At 52.5% G+C, this 27,231-nt stretch overlaps 1 protein-coding gene across 4 annotated transcripts in view; it reads right to left on the bottom strand.

Moving 5' to 3' along the window:
- The window catches only part of ELF4 (E74 like ETS transcription factor 4), a 41,866-nt gene extending 28,722 nt beyond the window's left edge, over positions 1–13,144 (bottom strand). The window contains exon 1 of one of the 4 annotated variants that reach the window (XM_082717752.1): positions 12,816–13,144. The gene's annotated coding sequence lies outside the window, so the exon portion shown is untranslated. Of the gene's footprint in view, positions 1–12,517; positions 12,750–12,815 lie in introns of those variants that run through there. The other 3 variants (XM_082717754.1, XM_082717755.1, XM_082717753.1) reach the window with 3 other exon arrangements.
- Positions 13,145–27,231: the final 14,087 nt, after the last annotated feature.

The raw sequence follows: 27,231 nt of genomic DNA, 5'->3' as shown, positions 1-27,231 counted from the left end.
GAGAGCACAAGCAGGTTTTCTGTTTTTCTAACTGGAAGTACTGTAAACTGTCCGAGCTCAAGGTGGGACAGAATGAGGGGCCACAGGCTGACTGTGGTGGAGGGGGAAAGGCTAGGGAATCTGTGGGCACAGCCTCGGCCAATCCATGCCTACTTCGGAGTCTCATGATCCCCACACCAAAGGCTGGGATAAGGCCAGAGCTAACCACTGAGCAAGTCCAACGACTTTCCCGGGGGACACAAGGGCTTAGATTTTTCCATCAAATAAGTTTGAACCAAGGAGGGAGACAGGGATGGGGACAGCAGGCAAACGAACACGCTGCAGGTGACGGACACACCTTGTGGCACTTTGGGCGAAGATCCCGAAAGTGTAAATTCTGACCTGTCCAGAAGCAGGTCTCACAGGGCCAGGGCCTGCTTGCTAAAGCCGACCAAGCCACACAGCAGGAATCGAAGCCACACTCCCAACCCAGGGCATCTTTCAGGAGCTTCCATGTTGCTTGCTGATAAATCAATGAAAATATATTTAGGCGGCAGATTGCAACATTCGCACTTAGGATAAAATGCCACACTTCATAGAAATTTATGAGATTGTGTCCTTCTAGGCCTCTAGGATATAAATCAATAGTTTGGGGCACTTTGGTGGGAAAGTTTGGAAAACCTCTGCTAAGGCAATTTTGCCATTAATGGGCTATGTAACCACAGGCATGCCAAGTCACATGGCTCTCCCAGTCTTGGGCCTCCTGCCCCCCTCTCCACTACAGACCTCATGCTACCCGTAGCTCCTGTGACTGACCCTAGTAGCAGGCCACCATCCCCGCTTCCCTGGAATGACTTCCCCACCACTCTGAAATCACAAACCATTTAATGTTAATGTGTTAGTGAGTGATATTAGGTTAATGTGTCGCCTCTCTCCTTAACACATTTTCTCTGACAAAGGCCATCTGGAGCTACCCTTGTCTTAGTCTAGAGAGTGTCTCCGGGGCAACCGTGGGGCAGCCCAGCAGGTCTGTGAGGCAGGTGAGTATTCTCAGTGGTCTGCCTTACCTCACACCACCAGCCACAGAGCGATCTGGCCCTTACCACCTACTCCCCCCGCCTGTGGGCCCCGTTAGGAAGCTGTATGGAGTGGACGTGCAAGCCTTCGAAACCTAACAAGTAGGCCGGGTGCAGCAGAAAGCCCACTGACCGGATGTGAGGGAGATGAAGTTCCAGTCACAGCCCTGCCTCTGCCCAGCTCCTCCCTCTGAGCTGGCGCCAACTCCTACTCCAGGGCACACATTCAGATCTGGCCGTGGCCATGCCAGCTGCACTCGGCCGAGCTTTACAGTCCGAACTCATCTGCTTGGTTTCCAAAGGTCCTTCACAGTCTGACCCCACCCTACCTACTCAGCCTTGTTTCCCATGATTTCCCAACTCAAGCCTGGGCTTGAAGCCCAGTGGTCTCCTCATGGTCCCCTGAGGGAACATTCCAGGCTCATTCACAGAGTTTCTCAGGCCAGCCATGCCCTTGCTGCTCTGTTTTGGTTAATCAAATAATGCCCATACAGCAAGGTCCCCACCAAGGTCCCCAGACCCATGGAGCTGGTTACACCCTGAGAAGTAGAGCGCACAGCTACGGAGCCCCCTTTTCGAAATGCTGATAGCCCAGATTTGACCACGAGATCTCATCACACCACACAGGCTTGAACTGCTCTTTAATTATTTCATGCGCCGTCCAATCCATGGGACCAAGGCCTAGCTCTTCTTCTGATTCTACCACAGGTCTGGGCATTCATGAATTAAGTTCACATAAAGTCTCTGTCCAAGGGAGATCTCTAGAATAGACACCCCAGGTCCTGACAGATGTGAGCGCTACAATCTAAGGGTGGGGCTAGGGATGGAGTTGGGGGACAAATGTCCCCAGCCTCCAACATTACTTGTCCTCTCCGGCTCCCTGTCTGTGTTTGGGGAAACATATACCAGCAAGGGTCATTTATTCCAAGCTGCATTGAGAAGGTGGTTCATGATCAATCGGGTCATCTCCCTTTGTACAAAACCACACTGTTTCCACCCTGGGAATATTAGGTGCTGATCTGATCACTGCACTCTCTGGAAAAGATTTCACGATTCTGGATCAGGTCTAAGACAGAAAATGATTCAGCAAAACAGGGTGTGTGGGGTGTCTGGGTGGCTCAGTTGGTTAGGAGTCTCTTTTTCTTTTTTAAGATTTTATTTATTTGAGAGAGAGCACAAACGGTGAAGAGCAGAGGGAGAAGCGTGAGCAGGGAGCCTGACGTGGGACTGGATCCTGGGACTCCAGATCATGACCCGGATGAAGGCAGACACTAATCTACTGAGCTGCCCAGGCGCCCTAGGAGTCTGACTCTTGATTTTGGCTAGGGTCATGATCTCAGAATCTTGCGATCAAGCCCCGTGACGGGCTCCATGCTCAGTGGGGAGTCTGCTTGAGATTCTCAATCCCTCTCCTTTTGCCCCCACCCCTGGCTTGCATGCTCACTTACTCTCTCTAGAAAAAAATAATAATAAATAAATCTTGGGGCACCTGGGTGGCTCAGTGGGTTAAAGCCTCTGCCTTTGGCTCAGGTCATGATCCTGGGGTCCTGGGATCGAGCCCCGCATCAGGCTCTCTGCTCGCGGGGAACCTGCTTCCCCGCCTCTCTCTCTGCCTGCTTCTCTGCCTACTTGTGATATCTCTCTCTCTCTGTCTAATAAATAAATAAAAACCTTAAAAAAATAAATCTTTAAAGAAAAAAGAATGGGGTGTGAGTATAACTATATGAAGAAAATATTTTCATTTTTTTAAGATTTTATTTATTTATTTATTTGAGAGAAAGAGAGAAAGAGCAAAAGCAGGGGGAGGGGCAAATAAGCAGACTCCCCATTGAGCACAGAGCTTGAGGTGGGGTTTGATCCTAGGACCCCAAGATTATGATCAGAGCTGAAGTCAGATGCTTAACTGAATGAGCCACCCAGGCACCCCGAAGACAAGCTTTTTAAAAAAGAGGTATTACATTGTCTAGGCAAAAAAGGTTGGAAAGGAATACGATTGACATCTATAAAATGATGTATGGAGCAGATAATCATGGGCCCAGTCACCAAATGTGGTTCATAAATGAAGGGCAAATAATAAATAGTCCTATTTTGTATTTGCAAAATATGTAAGTCCTATTTTGCGAATACATAAGTTTGGAAACTTATGGAATTCTTTAGCTGAAGAATATCAATGAAAAGATTAAGCATTATCTATTTTTTAAAATATTTTATTTATTTATTTGACAGAGAGACACACAGTGAGAGAGGAAACACAAGCAGGGGGAGCGGGAGAGGGAGAAGCAGGTTTCCCATCAAGCAGGAAGCCTGATGCGGGGCTCGATCCCAGGACCCTGCGATCATAACCTGAGCCAAAGGCAGACGCCCAATGACTGAACCACCCAGGTGCCCTGATTAAGAATCTTCTAAAGTGACAGTTACATGATTATAAAATATCTGTTGTAACAATTACTGTAGGGTGCCTGGATGTCTCAGTCAGTTAAGCCTCTGCCTTTGGCTCAGGTGGTGATCCCATTGGGCTCTCTGATCAGTGGGGAGTCTTCTTCTCCCTCCTCTTCTGCCTGCCAGTCCCCCGTGCTTGTGCTCGCTCTCTCTCTCTGTCAAATAAATAAGTAAAATATTTTTTTAAATTACTGTAAATAGGATAAATTCGAGTATTAAAAGAAAAGGATATTGACAATCTCATTCTAAAATTCATATGAAATTGCAGAATTAAAATAGGCAAAAATAACTCTGAGAAGGAACAAAGTTGGAGGGCTAGCACTACCTGATTTCAAAAAATGATTATAAAGTTACAGTAATCAAAAAAACTGGCATTGGTGGAAAGATAAACAGATCAATCAGCAGAACAGAATACAGAGGGTGCCTGGGTGGCTCAGTCAGTTAAGCATCTGCTCAGGTCATGATCCCAGAGTCCTAGGATCCAGCCAGAAATCCGGCCTTCCTGCTCAGCAGGGAGTCCATTTCTCCCCCTCTCCCTCTGCTCCTGCTCCTGTGTTCTCTCTCACTCACTTTTTTCTCAAACAAATAAATAAGTAAATAAAATCTTTAAAAAAAAAACCAGAATATAGCCCACATATATAAGGACAGAAATAAGCCCACATATATAAGGACAACTGCAGTAGCCTAACAACAGCTTTTCCAACAAATGGTACTAGAATAATCGGTATCTGTATGTAAAAGGAAAAAAAAATGAATGTGAATTTACACCTCTCGCTATCTGAAAGAATTAACTCAAAATGGATCAAAGACCAAAATGTAAAGTCTAAAACTATAAAAACTTATAAAAGAAAACATAAGACAAAATATTCGTGACCTTGGGCTACGTGAAGACTTCTTAGAGACCTCACCAAAAGTATGATCCACAAAAGTAAAAATTGATTAGTTGGACTTCATTGATATCAAAATCTTCTGCTCTACAAAAGACACTATAAAAAGAATGAAAAGGCAAGCCAGAGACTCAGAGAAAACCTTCACAAAGCAAGAACAAAGGTCTTGTGTCCAGAATATATAAGAACTCTCAAAACTCAACAAGAAAAACAAATCAATTTTAAAAAGGCCAAAAAAATTTATTTTTTAAAAATATTTTATTTATTTATTTGACAGAGAGAGAGAGAGCAAGAGTGCATAAGCAGGGGAAGCAGCAGAGGGAGAGGGAGAAGCAGACTCCCCGCCGAGCAGGGAGCCTGATGTTGGGCTCTATCCCAGGACCCTGAGATCATGACCTGAGCTGAAGGCAGACGCTTAACCAACTGAGCCACCCAGGCACCCCAAAAAGGGGCAAACGATTTAAACAGGTACCTTACCAAAGAAGATATATTGGTTATAAGTAAGTACATCATTAGGGAAGTACAAATTAAAACCACAATGAGGGCGCCTGGGTGGCTCAGTGGGTTAAGCCACTGCCTTCGGCTCAGGTCATGATCTCAGGGTCCTGGGATCGAGTCCCGCATCGGGCTCTCTGCTCAGCAGGGAGCCTGCTTCCCTCTCTCTCTCTCTGCCTGCTTCTCCGACTACTTGTGATTTCTCTCTGTCAAATAAATAAATAAAATCTTTAAAAAAAAATAAAACCACAATGAGATACCACTGCACACCTATTAGAAAGGCTAAAATTAAAAAGACTCAACCAGGGACACCTGGGTGGCTCAGTTGGTTGGACGACTGCCTTCGGCTCAAGTCATGATCCTGGAGTCCCAGGATCGAGTCCTGCATCGGACTCCCAGCTCCATGGGGAGTCTGCTTCTCTCTCTGACCTTCTCCTCGTTCATGCTCTCTCTCACTGTCTCTCTCTCAAGTAAATAAATAAAATCTTTAAAAAAAAAAAAAGACTCAACCAAATGTTGGTGAGGACACAGAGCAACTAGAACTCACAAATGACTGGTGGGAATGTGAAATAGTACAATCACTTTGGAAAACAGTTTGAAGTTTCCTTCTTTTTTTAAAACTTTTTTTTAAAAGATTGTATTTATTTATTTATTTATTTGTCAGAGAGGAAGAGAGAGAGAGAGTGAGCACATAAGCAGGCAGAGAAGCAGGCAGAGGTGGAGAGAGAAGCAGGCTCCCTGCTGAGCAAGGAGCCCGATGCAGGACTCGATCCCAGGACCCTGGGATCATGACCTGAGCCAAAGGCAAGCGGCTTAACCCACTGAGCCACCCAGGCATCCCAGTTTGACAGTTTCTTAAAAAGTTGAAGCTACAACTACTGTATGATTCAGCCATTCCACCTCTAGGTGTATTTAACCAAAAGGAAAGGACATATATAGCTATGGAAAGATTTGTACATAGATGTGCACAGCAGCTTTGTTTGTAATAACCAAACATGGGGTGGGGGAAAGCCACCAAATGTCCGTCAACTGATGAATAAATAATATGTGCTATCTCCATACAATGGAATGCTACCTAGCAATAAAAAAGGAATGAAATATGGATGGATATAACAGCATGGACAGATCTTAAATATGCCGAATGAAAGAAACCATAGAAAAAGAGAGTACACGTGGTATATGATTCCATTATATAAAACTCTAGAAAATGCAAACTATTACAATTAGTAAATAAGCCCTAGAGCTCAAATAAACAGAATAGTAAATATAGCTAATGGTATTGTATTATAATCATCAAACTTGCTAAGAGACTAGAGTCTCTTAATCCCACACAGTCTTGAATTGCTCTTTAATCACTAAAAAGAAAGGATAATTATGTACCATGACAGAGGGGCTAATTATCACTACAATGGCAACCATATTATGATATGCAAATAGCTCACTGTGGGGCTAAGTGCATGTGTATTACTACAGCTCTAGAATTGGGTTTAGATCCTTCAGAGCAGGGCCCCTGGGTGGCTCAGTGGGTTAAAGCCTCTGCCTTCAGCTCAGGTCATGGTCCCAGGGTCCTGGGATTGAGCCCCACATCAGGCTCTCTGCTCAGCGGGGAGCCTGCTTCCTCCTCTCTCTCTGCCTGCCTCTCCGCCTACTTGTGATCTCTGTCTGCCAAATAAATAAAAAAATTAAAAAAAAAAAGATCCTTCAGAGCAGGAGGCTGGTCCTGCTGTGGTGGTTTTTGTTTGTTTGTTTGTTTGTTTGTTTTTGATCAGTAGGGCACCAAGAAAGTGGTCACCTAATGTAATGAGACAGGTGTTTTCTGTGCACGGATTCTCACAGAATCAGCAGACCTGAACTAGCCTCTTTTATCCTCTGGGGCATTATGGGAAAAAGACAAATTATCTACTAAATCTATGTCTAAGTACCTCCTTGCTATCAGGTCATCGGGAATTTGGGGAGGTTAAGACTAATTGCCCACTCTCCCATCCTCCAAGGACTAGCAGTTCTAACCTGAGGGGCGGAGACCAACGGACAGAGTGAAGTGACTCAGGGGTGGTCCATGGGTGATCCTGTCCTTCCTGGGCAAACACAATCCATCTGATAGCAGATGGAACCTCCAAAGTACTTTCTGGGAGGCCTCGAATGGGGAGGGCGCACAGCTCCTTGGGAACTCTTCTGGGCAAACACAGTGCCCAGCTCCAACCCAAAGCCTCTGGGCATTGGACAAGAATGGACGCATCCATTCAAATTCTAGTGAAAGGAGGGAGAGAGTGAGGAGTGGTTGGTCAGTTGGCTCCCAGAATTCTACACTCAGCAGGGTAAAAACAAGAGACCGATGATTGCTAATTTCTTGTCCAGGATGCAAGGCCTTTGAGGCCTTCTCTCAAAGGAACTAACTTCTCATTCCTGTAGCAAATGATACTTAAGAGGAGAGTGAAGAGATAAAGATGGCAATGTTAATAAAAACATGAAGGACTTGATTTTTGCTCTTCATGGCACCACTGCCTGCCACTTAGAAAGACTATTCCGCACACACATCTTCTCCACACGTCCATCTCCGCACACACGTCCCCTCCTTCTCCTGTGTGATGACAGACTTAACAAAGGGGTAGCAGAAAGATGAGGAAACTCCCTCTCAGTTTCAGAATGGGTACGGCAGGCCTTGCCAATGCTGCCAGAGAAGCGATTGCTCCCTGGAGCCGGCCAAGTCAAGGCTGTGTGAAGGGAAGTGACAACAACAGCTAACACCTGTGGGGCAGTAACTATGTGCCAGGCACCATGCTAAGCACTTCATGTGCAGCATCTCACTGAGTCCTCCCTCTCACGACCCTGTGAGGTGGGTACTAGAACCCAGCACGGTTAAGTGACTAGCCCATACTCACACAGTCAGTAAGCAGTAGGTCTGGAATGAGAACACAGAGAGCCCGTGCCTCCCACCCCCGGCCCCAAGACAACCCAACTTCTCTGGAAGGATGCTGGGTTAGATTAGAAGAGGAAAGGAAGCTTCAGGAAGGCCAGATGGACTGGGAAGCTGGAAGTTACCGGCATTGGGACAATAAAATGGTCCATCAGGAAAGTTGGAACCTAAGGCAAAGCTTGCTCAGCCTGAGCAAGCTGCTTAACCTCTTTCTTGTTGGTTTAAGAAATGTTCCAGCACTTTCCCTTGCAGACCCTCCTGCATGAAACACCTTTCTCTGAGCCTCCTTCTCCTCCTATAGAAGGCTGGGGTCTCTGCCAAAAAACTCACCTTAGGACATGATTTCCCAGCCAAGAAGTCAGGGCACTCCCGGTGTGTCCCTGTAGTGTTGCAACGTGCTGGGGAGGGGGCAGGGAAAGAGGGCAGTGAGAGGGAAAATGATGCGGGGGAGGGGAGGATATGGTGTGTCCCGGTGTTTTTCTCCACTGAAATGCAACAAGAGCCAAGTTCCGGGGCGCCTGGGTGGCTCAGTGGGTTAAAGCCTCTGCCTTCGGCTCAGGTCATGATCCCAGGGTCCTGGGATCGAGCCCCGCATCGGGCTCTCTGCTCCGCGGAGAGCCTGCTTCCTCATCTCTCTCTGCCTGCCTCTCTGCCTACTTGTGATCTGTCTGTCAAATAAATAAATAAAACCTTAAAAAAAAAAAAAAGAGCCAAGTTCCCCTCTCCACTCAGCCATGGGAGACACAGAAGTAGCAGAGCAAATATATGGCTAGTCCTTGCCCTTGCCCGGGTGGTCTGGGCAGAAACATATGGGACTCTCTAGACTCTTGGGTTCCCAACTGGCTGAAGAAAGGAATATCTCTGTCCTCCACCTGAACCTCCAGGCTCTCAGAGAAATCTCAGAATCCTGGGGAAAGGTAGGACCCAACCAGCCCATGCCTGCTCTGAACACCACTGGCGCATCAGTTTTCCTGTCCCTTTGATGTCCTCTACCTCTCTTCCCCTCTCTCCACCCACCTCCTCCAGGGCCTGTGGGGTGGGGGGGGGGGTGGACTCAAAATGAAATCCTCTCAGCTTGGGTGGCAAGGAAGCCTGTCTACCCTTTGTGTCTTATTCTTATCCATACACGCAGGGCTCCCTGGGCTCCGGGTCTGGGCCAGCCACTTTCTATCTCCTGGAGTGGAGATCGGGGGTTTGCGCTGAGCCACCCACACTGGCTGACCTGTTCTTTTATGTGCCATGCATTTGCCAAACAATTATCCAGGCTTCGAAGGTCAGTCTGTGGACAGGGAAGACAGAGAAAGGCATCTTTTCTCCCTTTTCTGCCCAGCCAAATCTCCCCCGCACCGCCCCCCCCCTTCAAGGTCTAGCTCGAGCCTCACAAAGCCTTCCCTCCCTCCTCCAGCGGCGACCTCAGAGCTCTGGCCGCCTCTGGCCCCTACTCTGAGGAGCACAATTAGCACCTGACCAGCCACTGACCTGGCTGCCTGTCCTCGCCTCTGATTGTTTCAGTGTCTTAGTCATCTTTCCCTCACCACCTCCTTCATTTGTCTCCTCCACAGTGCCTAGCACAGGTTGGGCACACAGTAGGTGTTAATAAATGGCTGTTGAATTGAAACTCAGCAGCCCCTGTGAGGTCAGAACCCTCTCAAGCACCCCGACCAGCAGTTCCTTGGCAACCAGCACTGGGGCCGGAGCTAGAGGGCATGACTGACGCGGCCACTATTACTGGCCATGTGAGGCTCAGCGGCCAGAGATTTGCAGGCAGGTTGGTGTTGATGAGAAAAGCCCCTGACCTCTAGGAAAGTGCCCATGGGATTCTGGGTACCTTGGATGAGTTTCCTTTCTCCCCTGCAGAACTAGTTTTCAGTCTGAGAACCTCAAAGGGAATAAATTGGCAGTGAAGCCAGAAACCTCTTTGCAGCTTAGAAATCCTGGAGAGATAACCAAGCCCAGGTTGGGGTCAGACCCAAGCTTGAGAAGAGAAGGCTGCCCAAAGTCCTTCCCAGCTCCGCAGGGGACCTCCAGGAGATGGTGGGGGTGTGCCAGGAGCCTAGAGGGGCATTTGGGGGTGGCACTAAGTAATGCTATCCTGCCCTGGCACCCAACAAATCACGACACCTACAGCCCACCAAGGAAGCAGGTCTCCGTTTCCCGGTCATTCATCCAATTCGCAAAGCTGTTCAGACGGTGCATTCAGACTGGAACCCAGCCAGGGTCCCCAGACAAGGAGAAGCCTCCACGTCTAGGACGCCCAGCTCCCCACACTAGCTCAAGTATTCCAGCCTGACTTCGAATTATGGTTATTTATACAGATGACCTAGATGCTCTCCCTGTCTCCCTCCCACACCCTTCACCCCAACTCTGGCCTACAACAGAAGCTAAGCTATACACAGTCCTGGAAGGCGTGTGACATCTTCTTCACCTCCATGTTTTCTCACTGCCACTTCAGGGATGCCTGCTATGGGGACTGCTCTTGGCAAATGTTTATTGAGTGGAATGAGCTTTCGGCACTGTATCAGATAATACCATCACGCTAGTTGGTGCTCACTGTGTGCCATATACTGTTCTAATAAACAGCTTATGTGTATTGAAGGATTTGATCTTCAGAGCAACCTTATGAGGCAGGGCTCACTTGACAAATGGGGCAACTGAGGCATACAACTGACTAGAATCACATAGCTAAGTAAATAGCAAAGCTGGGTTTTAGACTCAGACAGTCTGGCTCTAGGGATGGAAGGTAAAATGAGAAAGTTGGGGGTGGGGTTGGGGGGGGTGGGAAGGCCCAAGGGCAAGCTTAGGAGCAGAGATTTCCCTGGGAAAGCAATCCCCTCAGCCTGCACCTGGCTGGGCCTCTTCAGGGACGACAGCACTGAATTTTGCAGGCTAGGGGCATTTGGGATAATCTATCAATCAGGCCTATGAAAGAAAGACCACAGCACCCTCATTTTTAGATCCCAACACAGGACAGAGAAGACAGAAGCCACTGTGCCACCACTTAGCACTAGGCAGGGGGAGAGTGGATTTCAGGCCCCCAGCTTGTCCAGGGGTGGGCGCCAGTTCCTGAGCAACCATCCAGCAAACAGTGCAGCAGTGGGAGGAATGCCAGACATAGTTGCAAACAAGCCACTCCTTCGGCTCACAGCTAGAGGCTGGGTGAGGGTGGCAAGGTGGAGCCTGCTCAACCCCCCCCAAACATCTCAGGCTTTGAACAGCCCCAGATACACGCACACGTAGGCAGGCCCTTCCCCACACCGGCAAGGATAACAAGTCCTCCAAGATAGTTAAGTATTTCATTTAACTCAGGACAGCTCATCCACTAGGCTGTTTCTGCTCTGGGTCTACTCAACCAATGATTGTTGAGAAAGTGCTTTCTAACCGGTAAAGCTCTGTGTAACTGTGAAGAGGGATTTGCATTCTTACCAGGCAGACAGTTCCCTAGGCACTTTCAGTGCCAAAGTGTCCTGTCTCCCCCAAGGGGAGCGCTAGATCTCTTCCCTTCACCCCTCTCCAACCTGGCACTCAGGCCAGGGGTCAGCTTGCAGGGGGTGAGTCCCTGATGGGCGTGCCCACCAGCTGTTGGGGCCAAGCAGTGGTGGCTCGGGCCCTGGGGTGGTGACCTCACTTCCGCTCCTACCTCCCCACCTCCCAAGCACTCCTCCCATTTGAGGCCCCACCAGGCCAAAATCGAGAAGTCCAAGGTTAACTGTTCCTCCCCACTTTAAGAGCTAATTAAAATGATTAGCCACAATGAACTGTCAAACATTAACCAGAAGAAGCTGCAGGACCAGACAGGCCTCTGTCTCCGGGCAGAGGGATGAGGGGCAGGAATCAAACTGCCATCAAATCCCATGGTGGGGTGGGGGCGGGGGGGGGGGGGACAGCCAGGGAGAACCTGGCTGAACCGAGGTACCAAGGGGTTAGGAGGTGATTCTGGTCAGGAAGGCCTTGTCCCTCCACACAGTCCTGAGGGAAGGGCAACAGAGGGTGCGGTGGAGGCACCAGACATTCATAAAGCGGATACCGCCTCAGCAGTTCCCCAAAACAAGGCGCTGCCGGCACGGCACCCCGCGCTGTGAGGCGGCTCCATCCCCTCGCCGGCAGCAGAGGAGGGAGCAGAGAGGCGGGAGAAACCGGGAGAGCGGGAACGCGGGAGCGGGAAGGCGGGCGTCTTGCTCACACGGAAACTCTGGCCCCTGCCAAGAGGTCTCTATTTTGGCGATCCGATTATCCAAGTCATAGGTGTGTGTGTGTGTGTGTGTGTGTGTGTGAGCGCGCGCGCGTGTGTTTTACACCAGTGAGTGTGTGCTTTACACTAAGGCGCCTGGCCCCCCAGGGGCGCTAGGGGCCGCCCAATCAATCTGGCAGCCCCGCCACCGCACGGTCTGACCTCCCGCCCTCGAGCGCCGGGCGTTCGGGGGGCCCTTCTGTCACGATCCGTCCTGTCACGGAACCCTAGCGCCCGGGACGCGGGAACACCGGCCTCCCACCCTGGCTCGGGAATTCGATTCCGTTTCTAACCCCGGCTCAGAAGCCCAAGTCCCCCCCCCCCACACACACACACACGCGGTGGGGCGAGGCAAGGGCGGGACTCAACACGCCGCGCTCTCCCACCATTCCCTGGGCCCCCAACCCCGACACGCCGGGGCCCGAGCGTCCCCGATCCCGCCCTGAGGCAAACTTTTCGAGGTCCCCGAAGGCTCGAAGAAGCGGCGCCATCGACGTACCTCAGGCCGAATGGGCTCGGTCGCCGGGCTGGGGTCGGTCGCTGCGGTCCCCTCCCCGCTCTGGGGGCCCAGGCGAGGGTCCCAGCTGCCTCCCGCCCTCCCTCAGCCCGCCTTCTCCCCTCGGAAGCCGGGCTGGGCCAGTGGCGCCGGGAACTCGGCGCCGGCGAAAGGAGAAGTGGAAGTTGAGCGCGGCGCCCGGTCGGTCCCCGCGGCCGCCGGGGCCACCGTCCCCCTTCCTCCTTCCCTCCCTCTTTCCTCCCTGCCCGCCTGCCCCCGCGGCCCCGCGCCCGTGACTCACCTCGGCGCCGGGGCAGGCTGGTCCGGGCGGGCGAGGCGCAGGGCTCTCCCACACGTCGCGCCGCCAATGGCAAGTTGGAGGGCGAGATGCAAATACCAGGTGAGACGGCGGCGCCCCTGATAAAACGACTCCGGGGGGCGGGGTGGAGTGCGGGGGGAGCTGGGTGGCCGCCAGGGAGGGCCACGCCGAGGGAAGGGGCGGCGGGGGGCGCCCGGGGAGGGGGCGCGAGCCGGCGGAGACCTGCACTGAGACACCCGAGCGAAAGGGGAAATTGCACTAGAGACACACACGTCCCCGCAGGCGGCGGCTGGGGCGGGCGCGAAGGAGGCAGGGCGGGAGGGAGGGAAGAGCCGGAGGGAGGGACCGACGGGAGGGACCGCGGGCGGGCGGGGTGGCTGAGGGAGCGAGCGAGCGAGCGAGCGAGCGAGGGAGGGACGAGGCGTCTTGGTGGAAACAGCGCCCCTCCACCCCTGGCCCGCCGCGGTCGCCAGCACGGCAGGGGGAGCCGTGCCAGGGGCCCGTGCGGCCTTTCCTTCCCCTCACGGCTCGCTCGCCCCCGGGGACGGCAAGAGCAGGGCCCCTGAAGAGCCCACGTCGCGCACCCCTTTCTTGGTCCGCGCCCCTCAGTCTGCTGGCACGCGGCGGGTCCCGGGCTCTCGGCTCCCTGTGCGGGGCCCTTCCCGGAGGGAAGCCCCCACCCAAGGCCTGGGAGAGAAATCTACTCCCCGGGGACCCTGGATGGCTGTGTCCAGCCCCCTCGGCCTGCACACAAGCCGGTGGGCTTGACGCCTTTGGCCCACACCACTGCACTCCAGATTATTGAGCGCCTGCTGTGTTCGGACCTGCCGGGAGGGCCAGGGCTGGCGGAGCAGGAGCAGGGGGCGTGAGGCCAGGAGATGCCCAGAGGATGCAGTTCAGGAGCTAGATGCCAAACACTGCGGAATCCGGGGCCAAATCGTATACTTGGGAGTGACTGGAGAGTTTGGGGGGACTTCTGAGGGAGCCTAGGGCTCCCAGTGGGGGAGACCAGACCTAAATGAATCAAGGGAAGGGCTGGGTTTGGGGGGAGCCCGACTGCCACAGAAGGTGCAGAGGCAGCCAGAGTTGGGGTACTGGGAAAAAGTTCATGCACCTCTTCTCTCTAAAGCCCTGAACCCCAGTCTCCCATGCTATCTCCCCCTTACCCTCTCCTCTGACCTGCCTGGGCATCCATACAAGCCCCCACACTCCACCTGGTCCCACAGCTAGGAGGCTCTGAGGGAGATGACTGGAAATAGTCACTTCTTACCGTTCTACATAGTCTGGAGGAAGGACCCATCCAAGCCTCAGCCCTGGCAGCTCCTTAGCAGAAAGCGGGAAAGCTGAAGGGGCCCCAAAGGAGGAACGACCTCTGAAGGGCAGGATGGCCAAAGGGTCTGAAGTTCAGGGACCTGCTCAACCACCAGCATCTGCCTGCTTCCCCAGCCTTGGGAAGGGATGGTCTCTGGCACAGGACTAGGAGACAAGAAAGGTGGTGGATGATGGCAGTGAAGGCAGCTGCAGATTATAGTTTTCTGGGGAAAAACCTAGGGGCTGGACTGGCACTGGCCCTTGAGATTATCTTGCCTACCTATAGCAAGTCCCTGAAATAAGCACCAAGAGCAGATTTCTATTTTTTTCTTTTCTAAGTGGCCATGCTTTCACCAGGGGATTCCTGATCCTGGAGCCTCACCATTCTCTGCTGGTCTCTTGTCCATGAGGCTCCCCTCTCGAAATCGTGGTAGGTCCCAGCCATCCCTAAGCTCCCTTTATCTTGACCTTGAGACTCACTAATAGATACAAACACACATATTTTTCCATTTTGCGAAGAGTTCAGTGGTCCCTAACATCAGACAGACCCGGTTTCCTATTCCAGCTGGACCATTTACCAGCTGTGTGTCTTTGGGCAAGTCACTTAAACTCTCTGAGCTTCGCTTCCCTTATTTTTAAGTTGGGGATAATAAGAACCTACATCGAATAGCTATGATGATTGGGTGCCTGGGTGATTCAGTTAGTTAAGCATGCGACTCTTAATTTTGGTTCAGGCCCTGATCTCAGGGTTGTGAGATTGAGCCCTGTGTCCAGCTCCGCTCAGCACTGAGCATGGAGCCTGTTTAAGAGTCTCTCTCTGCCCCTTCTCCCCATCCCTCTCCAGGAGAAAGAAAGAAAGAAAGAAAGAAAGGAAAGAAAGAAAGAAAGAAAGAAAGAAAGAAAGAAAGAAAGAAAGAAAGAAAGAAAGAGGGAGGGAGGAAGAAAGAAAGAAAGAAAGAAAGAAAGAAAGAAAGAAAGAAAGAAAGAAAGAAAGAAAGAAAGAGGGAGGAAGGAAGGAAGGAAGGAAGGAAGGGCTGCTGGGGCGCCAGGGTGGCTCACTCCATTGAGCATCTGCCTTAGGCTCAGGTCATGATCTTGGAGTCCCAGGATGGAGTCCTACATTGGGAACCCTGCTCATTGGGGAGTCTGCTTCTTCCTCTGACCCTCCCCCTCGTGCTTTCTCTCTCTCACTCTCTTTTACTCAAATAAATAAATAAAGCTTTTTAAAAAAGTGAAAAGAGGACACCTGGGTGGCTCAGTGGGTTAAGCCTCTGTCTTTGGCTCAGGTCATGATCTCAGGGTCCTGGGATCAAGTCCCACATTGGGCTTTTTGCTCAGCAGGGAGCCTACTTCCTCCTCTCTCTTTGCCTGCCTCTCTGCCTACTTGTGATCTTTCTCTGTGTGTCAAATAAATAAATAAAATCTTTTTTAAAAAAGTGAAAAGAAAGGCTGTGATGACAATTGAATGAGATAACCTGTGGCTACAGCAGTGGTGCCTGGTGCCTAATAAGCCCTCAATCAATGTTAGCTACCTTCAGCAGCATCTTCATCCATGTTTCAATTTTTCTCAACCCCAGCTCTCAGAAGAATGTCTGAGAAGGCCAGGCCAGAAGCTGCTGAGGGTTAAAGGTGGATACCTCCTAAGAGTGTGGCTTAAACCAGAGCTGAAGCCTCAAGGCATGGAAAAGTCTTCTTGGGAAGGGCAGGGGGAGAGGGCACCGCGCCAACGAGCTAACAGGCAACCGGTGTCCGCCCAAGTACCTGCCAATGACCTGGAGTCCACCTGTGGGAATCCCGTAAGTTCCCACCTTCCCCAGACACTGAAAACTAACCACGGCCCCAGGGTCTGGGAACTGTGGCCAAAGCAAACCCCACCCCTCCTTGATGAAAGTCTTGCGCTGACCTCGAGCTGGGGAGCCGTGGGCCGCAGCAGTGACGTCCTGGCCCCATGGCTCCAGGTCAGCCAGGCTGCCCTTCCCGATGACCTTGCTGCTCCCCAGCCTGCCAGCCCTTCTCCACCCGGCTACCCGCTCTTCCATTTGCCCATTGGGTGAGCCCCAGCCAGGTGGGGCCCGCCGACTGAGATCACTACTCCTGACGACAGCCACGCTGTCTCTGCCAGTGGCTCAGTTCCTGACTTGGCAGGAATTCCCCTTCTCGAGTTGCCCATGAATGCCCAGGCTCCGCTGCCCCATCCAGTGTGCACTCTCAGCCTCTCTCCTTCCACCCTTCCAACTCCTATTCAGTCCTCTCAAGCCTCAGAACCTGGGTCCTTCCAAGAGCAGCGGGCCTCCTGGCTGCCCATAGCCTGTGCAGGACCAGCTCGCTCGCCACTCCTGGGTTCAACCTGCCTTTCCACCTTGGCAGCTTTCTCAGCCCTTCTTTGTCTCCTCTTTCAAGCAGTGCCTATGTTCCTCTGCAAATCACCCCAGCTTCTTTAGAGACAAGGTAGCTGGTGGCTTCCCCTCTTCCTTTAACCCCTTGGCCTCAGCAAATTCTATTCGAACCTGTGGCTAGAACAAAACACCACAGTGCCACAGATTCTGTAGCCATGGCCCTGACTTTCCACTACAGACACAAGCTAGAAAAGTCACCCATCAATCAGACTTTCAGAATGAGAACCATATTCAAAAGCCCAGAGAGAAGTTATAGTTTAAAAGAAATCCTTGGACGCCTGGGTGGCTCAGTTGGTTAAGCAGCTGCCTTCGGCTCAGGTCATGATCCCAGCGTCCTGGGATGGAGTCCCACATCGGGCTCCTTGCTCCGCAGGGAGCCTGCTTCTCCCTCTGACTCTGCCTTCTACTCTGTCTGCCTGTGCTCGCTCTCGCTCGCTCTCTCTCTGACAAATAAATAAATAAAATCTTTAAAAAAAATAAAAAAAAGAAATAAAAGAAATCCTCCCACCTGTGAAGCTGAGAAGCCCCTTGTAATCCTTTCTGTCCAAACAGCAGCCCTTCCTTTGTTGAAATGTTCAGTAACTCTGGATTTGCCTCTACTGGGCTTACATGACAAGGCCCTAGAAAGCTCCAAATGGCAAATAGAAATCTCTACATCCCAGGTGGTGACTGAGCATCATAAAAAGTGTTTCTTCTAAGAAGGTTGTTGCGTCGCAGGCTCCTGGATGGCTCAGTTGGTTAAGCTTCTGCCTTCGGCTCAAGTCATGATCCCGTGTTCCTGGGATCCAGTCCCACATCTGGCTCTCAGCGGGGAGCCTGTTTCTCCCTCTGCCGCTCTCCCTGCTTATGCTCTCTCTCTCTCTCTCTGACAAATAAATAAATTTTTTTTAAAAGATGGTTGGATAACTGTGAAAGATAAGAATTCCTTGAGATAGGTCATACCCAAGTGTTCCTTCCCCAGATGGTCTTCTCTTGCTCAGGTCCATCTTGGGAACTGACGAGGGTGGGAGCCGGTGTGCTCAGGCCAAAGCACAGGCATGCAGATGGGAAGGTGTAGTTGGGAGCAACTTCCCAGATCGTGACTTTGATCTGGTCAGCCACCTTCTTTGGCTGAGGCTCTTGGGAAGTCACTTGGTTCCACCCCCTACCCCCCTACCCCCACAACGCTGCTCTCATTAAAATGGAGAGTTACACATTTCCCTTCCAGGCCTCGGCTGGGACAGGCTCCACCACCATAAGATCCCCTGCAAAACTTCAGAGATCCACTGGGTTTCAGTTCTTGGAAGCCTGGATGGCAGTTCAGGGGTCGGCCTGGAGTGAGATGACAACGTTACCTAGCAGGTGCTGCGGTCCTTGAGTCAGTGCTCCCTATGCCCATCCTGGCTTTGGTGACTGCTGGGAGGAGCTGTTCCCACCGCATGCACTGCTGGGAGTGGGCCAAGTGTTGAGGAAACAGATTCAGTGCCCTTCAGGCCAGCCCTCTTGGGTTGGTGGGAGATTTTTGAGGTGGGATGGGGGAGGAGGACCCAGTCATTTGATTCATTTGCCAAAAATGAGAAAGAAGTGGCTTCAAGCAGTGCTCAGCAAATGAGGGCAAGTCCCCTAGAGTCTACTGGCCTCTAGCCCCTATCCTGGAGCCAGGGATCAGCTTGGAAAAGTCCCCAGGACCAGGGCCAAGGACAGGCACTTACTCTGGGGCACCTATCAGAGGCAGTGCGGCATCCGGAGTTTTGGGGGCACTGTCCAGTGGAGTCGGGGTTATCTCCTCAACCTCTGCCATCTGCTAGGGTAACCCCCACCTCGTGTGGCTGGCAGCCTCCCTGCGCTCTGTAGCCCTTGTGGAGATTCCAAATGACACTCCAAAGGCGCCTCCCTTCACGGCCTGCAAGGAAAAACGTGGGACCTTGGCCCAGCGGACTGCTGCTGGGGGGGGCAGAGACCGGGATGGAGGCACGGAGGGATGCCAACAAATAAAGGCTTTCCTGGAGGAGGGCACCACATGATTTCTGTGGCCCCTTAAGTGTGCTGGCGACAGGCAACAGGCAGCTATAAGCTGGGTGTTCCCTTCTCAGATGGAGAGGAGGCTCAGGGGAGTGGGTGAGACACCAGTCACATCACATGTGGTGCTACATGTTATATACATGGTGAATAGCGACCCCTGGAGTTGTGCTCAGAGGTGGCAGTACGGACAGACCCAGGAGAGGTGGGGATGGGGTGCTTGGATGGAAGGAGAGATCGGGAAGGGCTCCCGATCTCTGAGACACCAGAGTAGGGACACCAGGCCGGACTCCAGATCCTCGGGTCTGGGGATGAAGTAGAGGAGTGGGGAGAGGGTGTGAGGGGGCCTGGAGGGCCTGAATTCCCCCTACTTCACATCCTGCCAAGGGGCGGTTCTGGGCTGAGGTTTGTATCAGGGGGTAGAGGATTCTGCTTTTGGGGGATTGCCCTATCCCACAGGGAGACGGGCTCCAGACAGAGACCCAATAGGACGGCAGCCACGCAGCTTCCCCACCCTGCTGTCCCAACGGGGGTCGGGGTCAAGGGTTGTTGTTGTTGTCTCATCCAGAAAAAAATACATTTAATGTCTATAAAGGTGCAGTATGAGTCATTTCACGGAATGTCTAGGCCCCTTCATTGGCAGCAAACAAACTTTCCAGCCCTCTTTTGAGGAAGCCATCCAACTCGGCTGCTGCTGCTGGCTTTGTATGTGAGAGAGTGTATGTGTGTGTGGGTCTTCGTGCGGGATGGGTCTCCATAGGGTCTTGTCTGCCTATGTGGGTGTCCATGTGGGTCTCTCAGATGTGAGTGAGGGCGCAATCATGGCAGGAAGGTGGGGTGTGTATGTGTGTGTGTGTGTGTGCGGGCACGCGCGTGCACACATACATGTGTGTGAGCTTGACTCTTGGATGTGAGTGGCAAGTCCCCTCGTGTGTGTGTGTGTGTTTGTGGGCGTGTGTGTGTGTGTGTGTGTCTGCAAGGCAGCATGGTATGTGAGCCTGTGTGTCTGAGGGTGTCTACGTGTACATTTTTTTCCTCATCACTGCCAAATTATCTTCCCATCTCTCCCCTCCGAAGTGAAGGGCTGGCCGAGGGAAGCTAGTGATCCAAAAGGGGGGCAGCTGGGGAGGGAAGAGGGACTGGAGGAAAACCAAAGCAATTCCACTCGTCGCAGGAAAGTGTCAGCCAAGGATGAAACTGAAACCGAGGCACCAGCACTCTGGGATCGTCCTGGGGCTTCGGTTCCTCCCACTCCCCCGCCCCCTCCAGCGGGCTGTGGAGATTAGTCAGCCTGAAATTCCCATTCCTACAGCCTGGACTTGGGGGCTGAGGCTGTAAGGCTGGGCTAGAAATTGGCCTGTGGTTAGCACGTGACCCCATTAGCGCCCATTATCACATTAACACAAATTAGTATATCAGATCCTCTCCCAGTCACCTAGTGGGGCACAGGGCCAGGCTGGAGGGAGAGGCCACAGCTCAGGCCCTGCTCCGTGGAGGAGAAGCCAGCATGAGGGCATCAGGGGAGTGGACAGGCTGAGGACTGCTGCAGGCCCGGTTAGGGACCGAAGGGATAGAGACATCAAGTTTGACACTATGATCCTTTTCCTAGGTCGTGCTCTGGGAGGAGACACCTTGGGGAGGGGGTTAGTTGAAAGGAGGGGGTTTCCAGGAATAGCTGGGCACCGCCCTGTAGGAAGGAGGCCCGGACTCTGAGGTCTGGGCAGGAGACAGACAGTATTTCTCCTGGCACACAGTGAAACACAGTGAAACGTTTAGGATCCTTCGGGTTGGTTTTTCTTTTTTTTTTTTTTTTTAACCCCTTTCCTCTTCTTTATGGAAAATCCTAAGGATAACTTTCTCAGATGGCTTTGGACATCCTGAAAGCAGGGGAGCTGGACTGACTGACAGAGGAGAAGAGGCACCGAGAACACTAGCACAGTGCATGGCTTTGATGTCTTGGCACAGAAATGGGAGATAAACCCTACTCATATATTTCTATGTTAAGTTGTATCATGGGAATAGCCACTGGAGCCTCTGGAAAGGTTGAGGCTGCAGCCCCCAACAATTTTTTTTCCTGCTTAAATGTGTCTGGCCACAGGTTATTTTTGTGCCTTGATACTTTTAATATGTTAACTAAAGAGCCACCACATAACCATGAACCAACACGGGAAGGTCAGCAGCATCATGACTTCTAGAGCTCAGGGCCTGCAAGGAGGTAGAACACAAAGCTCTATCTACTGAGAACAGGGTTGTAAGTTTGAGCCCCAAATGGGCCTCTTAGCTTTTTTTCTTCTATAGCTGCCAAAGACTGAATTGAGACGCGCAGAATCCCTAACCATCGGTTTACAGGCTTACATCCAGCCCAAAGCTGAACCCCTGCCCCTCATCTAGGCTGAGTCCTGGTTCCAGACTGCACCCCAGCCCCAGCCCTAGTCTATCCCGGTGCAGGAGATGCATTCTGGGTCTCAGGAGAGCCAGGCTAGAGAGTGGCTGTTCAGGGAAACCCACCCCCAACGCCCCGAGACACGACTCAAAGTTTCCATTCTACTGCCCGCGGGTCAAGAGAGCCATCCCCGGAGAGGAAAGACGGCCCCTAAACCACAATCCCTTTGCTGAAGGTGAGCCGCCCCAAGCTCTGCGGGGCCGGGGAGGTGGCCCAAGGGACTATTAAGAAGCACGCAGGAGCCAGCCCCATGCCGCGGCGCTAGCGCAGCAGGTCGGATCTCCGGACTCTCCCGCCACTTCCGTGGGAGCGCGAGGTCCGAGGGCCAGTGGAGGTTCTGGCTGCCCCTCCCGCCTTTCCCTCGCCTCCCCCACCGCCCCGCCCGGCCCCTTTCTGGGCTCGCGCGCCTCCCAGCCCCGATCTGCTCAGGGGCCGGGCTCCACCCCCGACCCCCCAGCAGTGCGCCCAGGGCGCCTCTGCAGCGCCACCTGCAGGCGGAACGCGCGCAGCGCGGCGTCTCGGGCCGAGGCGGGAACTGGCGACCGTGAGGGTGGAGGAGGAGGAGAGGAGAGGTCGGCTCCTCTGCCCGGGAGCTTTCCTGGCCCGCGCGCGGCCTTCCCTCGCCATCCCAGCCCCGAGCGACCTGGCCCCTCTGAGCTCTGCCCCGCGCCCTGCCCGGCGCCGACGGCCAGGGCTCCGACCTTCCACTCCTGCTGCTGCACTCTGAGCGGCCTCCTGCCCCGGGCGCCTCTTCTCGGGAAGCAATGAAGTCACACTGAGCCGGCTCCGCTGACTCATGAGAATCCTCCCCCTCCCCGGCACACCCCTTGAAACTTTCCCCTCAATCCCTTCTTTCCTGCTCCCGCCCCCCCTCATCCCGTCCCCTCAGGCGAGTAGGGGCGGCTCCGGGAGGACTCCCGGGGAGGACTCAGTGAGGCAGCTGGGAGAGAAGTGGTCGGCGAGAGTCCCCACGGAGACATCCGTTTTTCTGTCCCCACCCTGCCACTCCACGCTCTTCTGGGGCGCACAGGGAATGTCCTGGGGGAGCTGAATGTTTGCAACCTCCCGCAGAGCTCCCACCATGGTATTCTTTTGTAATTATCCACCTCACATAGTGCGCGCCTGCTGAGAGCGGGGCGCCCGGGACCTCCTTCCCTCCTCTGGGCCCGGAGTTCACCTGGTAGCTGAGGTCTCTTTGGAGCCTCCTGTTGGGATGAACGGAACCACGAGGGCTTGCACCACCAAAGGGACAAGTGTAGGGTGTTCTGAGCCCTGAGCTGCCCTCCATCCCCGCATTAAGTCAAGCTGATGTCTTGAAAGGTCACTGTGGCCCTTTCTCCTAGGACTCGGTACTGGCCCAGTCCAGGTGGAGGTGGGAGCGACTTTGAGACCAAGGATTCCCTGTTCCCAGCACTCCCCGCCTCCCCCCACCCCCACTGTGCGGCTAGTTTGAGGACTCCCACTGGAGTAGACCAGAATCCCCTGACAGTTGTTTGGGATATGAGTCTCAACAAAGTGGCTGAGGGCCTCAGGGCCTGATCGGAGAAGGCTTCAAGCTGGAGGGGCTCTGCTGGCCTCCCTGAAACACCTAAAACTCCCCTTTCACCCTGGTGGGGCAGTGATCCTTAAGCATTCTTGTCCACCCAGCAAATCATGGTGCTGGATTTTCTTACCTTTCCTTTATACGGTTTCTAACTGTCTCTACGCTTAAGAGCTGGGTGGTAAAGCTTGCAAGCTTCCTGGCTCTCTTGTCAGCACTTGGGGACATGGTTCTACCAAGGCCATAACCAATGTGAAAATGGACATGGACCAAGAGCAAAGTGGGTGTATAGGCTGGTCTAGGGCCTCAGGCCTTATGTGGCACGAGGGACAGTGTTATGAACTCTTCTGTCAGCATCAGGGTGATGGCTACTCTGGGTTATGGTGGCTTTCCAGTCACCAGCTCTGCAGGGTGTGTTTGTTGGCAATTGGGAACCATTAAATGGGTGGGCAGAGATGTATGTGCTCAGATCATGGCTAAGAATAGTCCTTCCATAAAACTTTGCTGGGGGTAATTCTGGGCTTGAAGTCAACATTTTTTAGGGGCGGAAGGATGCCACCTTTCCTGGAGCCCAGTTTTTAGTCTGTCAACCTCTCCATGGAGAACAAATAAGGCAAGGTGCAATTTCTAGGGGTCATAGGGTTTCTGGCTGTAACTTGCTGGATCAAAGAAGAATCACAAGCCATAGATTAAAAAAACAAAACCCCCAAAAACCAAACCTGTAAATCTAGTTGAGCCGAAGGGACAGCAGAGGCCATGTGGGGAGACACTTGCCAAGAGTTTTGAGTCCTATTAGCGTCTGCTCTAGACCTTAGAGATGAAAGACAACTGAGCCCGTGGCAAGGTGAACACAGTCCCACGCACGCTCCTGAGAGACTTTTCTATACACAGGAGGTTCGAACTGAGAGTAGAGGGATAATCTAGTTTGTTCCCCTCAGTTTACAGATGAAGCTACAGAGACCTAGGTAAGTAGCTGCCCCGGGCCATTCACATCAAACAGCGGTGCTGGGACTCACAGCCAGGAGTGCTCTTTGCACTGTGCTCCACGGCTGGGAGAAAAAACCCAAAAACAGAAACATGGGCAGAGAGCACTTATCGGAACCTGAGGAAGACACACAGGGAGGAAGAAAGCAAGCAAGGGAGACTGCAGAGATTCTGAGAGGAAGGACAAAAAATGAAGGGGCTGAGGAAAAGTGAAGAGAAAGAGGTGTATTCTCTTCGGGCAAGAAGAGCATCAGTCCATCCTCTGTAATAAGCACCGTACACCGGTTCACTTCAGCACAGTAAACGTATTCATATTTCATTTGTAGAGATGACAGAGAGGATACAACCATAGGATGGAGTGCTTTGGTCAGTGAAAGAAAAGCCTAGACTAGAGAGAAGCAGACCAGTACAGCACTGTGAGGAATCGCGAAGGTCCCTTGTGAACTCTCCCAGCAGACTCCCAGCACCGGTGTTGTGGGGATGGACCCCACTGCCCCTGCCGGTGGGATCAGGTTGTGAGGGCAGGGACTACGTGTTACTCATTTTCTTATCTCCAGGGCCTACTGCACCGTGGCATGCAGTGACTGTATGGTACGTGTTTCCTAGCTGACCAATAACTGCATTCACGAGTCTGTGGATTTGTAAATTCAGCGCCCATGGTTGGGGCTCCTCCAGAAGCATCTCTGCGCTGCACGGCAAGTGCCAAGGCATCGGAGTTGGGGGGACCTGCCCGGGAAGCCAGGCACCTCTGTCTGCAGACACCAGATGCGACTCCTGGGCTTTTTTCCCAAGTGACGCACAGACCTCAGAGGCCTCACTGGGGCGTCTTGGGGAAGGCACAAGATGAGGCAAAGTTCATGAGGGCCTCTGCCTGGCAATGGGCTTCTGGCAGATACATTGGTTTTTTACCTCCAAATTGCCAACGCCTACCAGCCAAAGAGCACCAGGACCCTCCTGGGGTTGGATAAGTTAGGGCTACTGCTCACTGCAGTCCAGGGAATGCACACCATGGGGAAGCACAGGGTGTGTCGGGAACAGGGTACCAGGAACGGTTTATTAGAAATTTGGGCCAGGTTGGGTGACTTGGGGGAGGGCTGAAGGAAGCAGGGCTTTACTTTGGATTGGATGCTGTCAAGAAGCTCGAAATCATCCAACAAGTAGGTGCCTTATTCGATACATTTTACCCCCTAGGAGGGCAGACGAGAGTGAGGCCCAAGTGGTAATTGGTAAGGCAGCAGCAATCGCTCACATGAGACGGTATGGGGGTGGGCGGGTGTTGGTCATCTCTGTGGTTTGGGCAAACGTTCATGTTTTTGTCTGTGTTCACACATGATTATGAAGTGGCCTTGTTTTCGTCTGCATCCAACCATGGTCAGAGTGGCTGTGTGCAATGCTAACATCTTGTGAATCTGTTTACATTCAATAGAGTACCCTGGCCTAACGGTGAGCACCAGGCCCTGCGGAGCAACACCACTGCCTGCTGACAGTCCCAGGCCAACCTCCAGATGTCAGGGGCTGCATTTCTCTTTCTCAAACTATCCATTTGGAGATGATCCCTGTTTTCCAACCAGGGCTTGGCAGTCCAGTATCTAAATATTTCGACCCTCCCTGTACTCTGACCCAGTCACACCCATCTGTAGAACCAGCCAGGCAAGGGAACGTCATCACTGGCTTGGGCTGTGTGTCTATGTGTGTGGTTTTGTGTACATGTGTCTGTGCCCGCCAGAAATTCCCTGATAAGTTGGGAAAGAGGCCAGAGCCGGGGGGGGGGGGGCGGTGTTCTACTTCACCTCTAGGCACAGCAGGCCTTGCCCTCTGCTCAAGAGAGCAAGGCACTGGGGTTAGGTCCCAGCAATCTCCAGGGAAGTAAGGGTGCCCTGCTTTAGGTGGAGTCAGGGAAGGACAGAGGGATATTGTGGCAGCCAAACTTTAGAGGAGCGGGAAAGGGAAGGGGTAGGGGTGGAAGGGAGGGGAGTGTTCCTTTGTATAAATGGGTCTCTAGAGAAGCCGTGGATTTTCCTTCAAGGAAGCAGCCTGCAGTAGGTCACTGTGGATCCCCACCCCCATCCTTTCTGCTTTAAGCCTCTTGTCTCCCAAATGGGCCCTGTTGATTAGAACAACAACAAAGTCATGTATGTTGACCTCATCCTCCACTAAGAGGCTTACTCTGACTCCTTTCCAGTCAAACATACTTCCTTCACTCAGGTCCATCTCTCCAGCTGAAGTGTGAGCGCGTCTCCTGGGTGCCTCAGAGGCACTATGTTGTGGTGTCAAGGTGCCATCAGACAGCATTCGTAAAATGGAAAAGAAAAGTGAAATTGAAGTCAAGAGGGTGGGCTCCAAACACCCAGCATTTTGGCAGAGCCCCAAGCCTTCTCTGCAGGGCGTGGCTGGCCCTGAACTGCACTGTGCGGTGGCCCAGCTGCTCCCAGCAGCTCTCAGGGGCCAGAACTCGATTGGTCCTGCCCTTCTTCTGTCTGGTTAGAAAAAGGTCCCTGCAGTCCTTGGGGGCCTGGACAGATCAAACGTGTCCTGGATATCTGCGGCAAGTCTCAGCAGCGGGTGAAGTAATGGGGTCTGATAACCTGGATTACAGAGAACAGAGGTTCCAAGGCAGAGGGTCGTTTTTGCAGCAAGCCCTGTTATCTAGCATCATCCAACCAAGCGACGAAGGACTTGTTCAGGACTCCGTTGGGGTTTGGGGGGATGGGGCACATTATCCTCATTCTGAGAAAAACAAAAAAAGTCTCTGTTCTGGGATAGCTTACTACTGATTCAGGGAGTGAACCTTAATGATGCGGAGAATGACTTAATGAACAATCAAGTTCAAAGGTAGTAGGTGCAATTGGAGTTCAGACATGAAATCATGCACGGGCACTAATCCAATTGATACCACGTTACCAAGGTGCAATTTCATCTGGGCCTTGGGAGGTGAGCAAGAGGGGATAGGTGAAAGGGAGCAGTGATGACATTCCAGATGTGGTGAGCACGAACAGTTTAAGGGTGTGAATAAACCAGATGTGTATGTGTGCATGAGTCTGTTGTGGGGAAGGAGGCGGGATGGGGGCAGGGAGGGCTGAGTTCGGGAGCTCTGTGGAAGACTTTGGACCTGGTATGGTTGATGACAAGGAGTCACTGTACATTCTTCACCTGGGGGTTGGAGGCACAGCTGGGAGGCCATGAACTAACTGACGCTTTAGGAAGTGGTCTAGCAGGGTGCCTGGGTGGCTCAGTCCTTAAGCAGCTGCCTTCAGCTCAGGTCATGATCCCGGGGTCCTGAGATCGAGTCCTGCATCGGGCTCCCTGCTCAGGGGGAAGCCTGCTTCTCCCTCTCCCACTCCCTCTATTTGTATTCCCTCTCTCGCTGTCTCTCTCTCTCTGTGTCAAATAAATAAAATCTTTAAGAAAAAAGGAAGTGATCTAGCATCAGTAGTTGACTGAGGACGGTTGCTCTGGCTGATCTCCATTCTTGGTGTGTCCACAGTAGTTTGTGTCTTTCTATGGACACATCTGTATGATACTCCTGTGTTCACGTGTCTGCCTTCCACACTGAAGCCAGGAGTTCCTGAAGTGGCCATGTTTCCTTCATCTTCCTATTCTGACATCTACCTGACTCACAGCAGGCAGTCAAGGAACACTGACTAGATGAATAAATCATTTCATTTTACTTAGCTGAAGTACAGTGACATGCTATACAAGGATAACAACTGTCAAAAAATTAGACTA

This window comes from Mustela nivalis, assembly GCF_964662115.1.
Source record: "Mustela nivalis genome assembly, chromosome: X".
NCBI lineage: Eukaryota > Metazoa > Chordata > Mammalia > Carnivora > Mustelidae > Mustela > Mustela nivalis.
The sequence above is the reverse complement of the archived record's forward strand: the minus strand, read 5'-3'. Positions and strand labels throughout refer to the sequence as shown.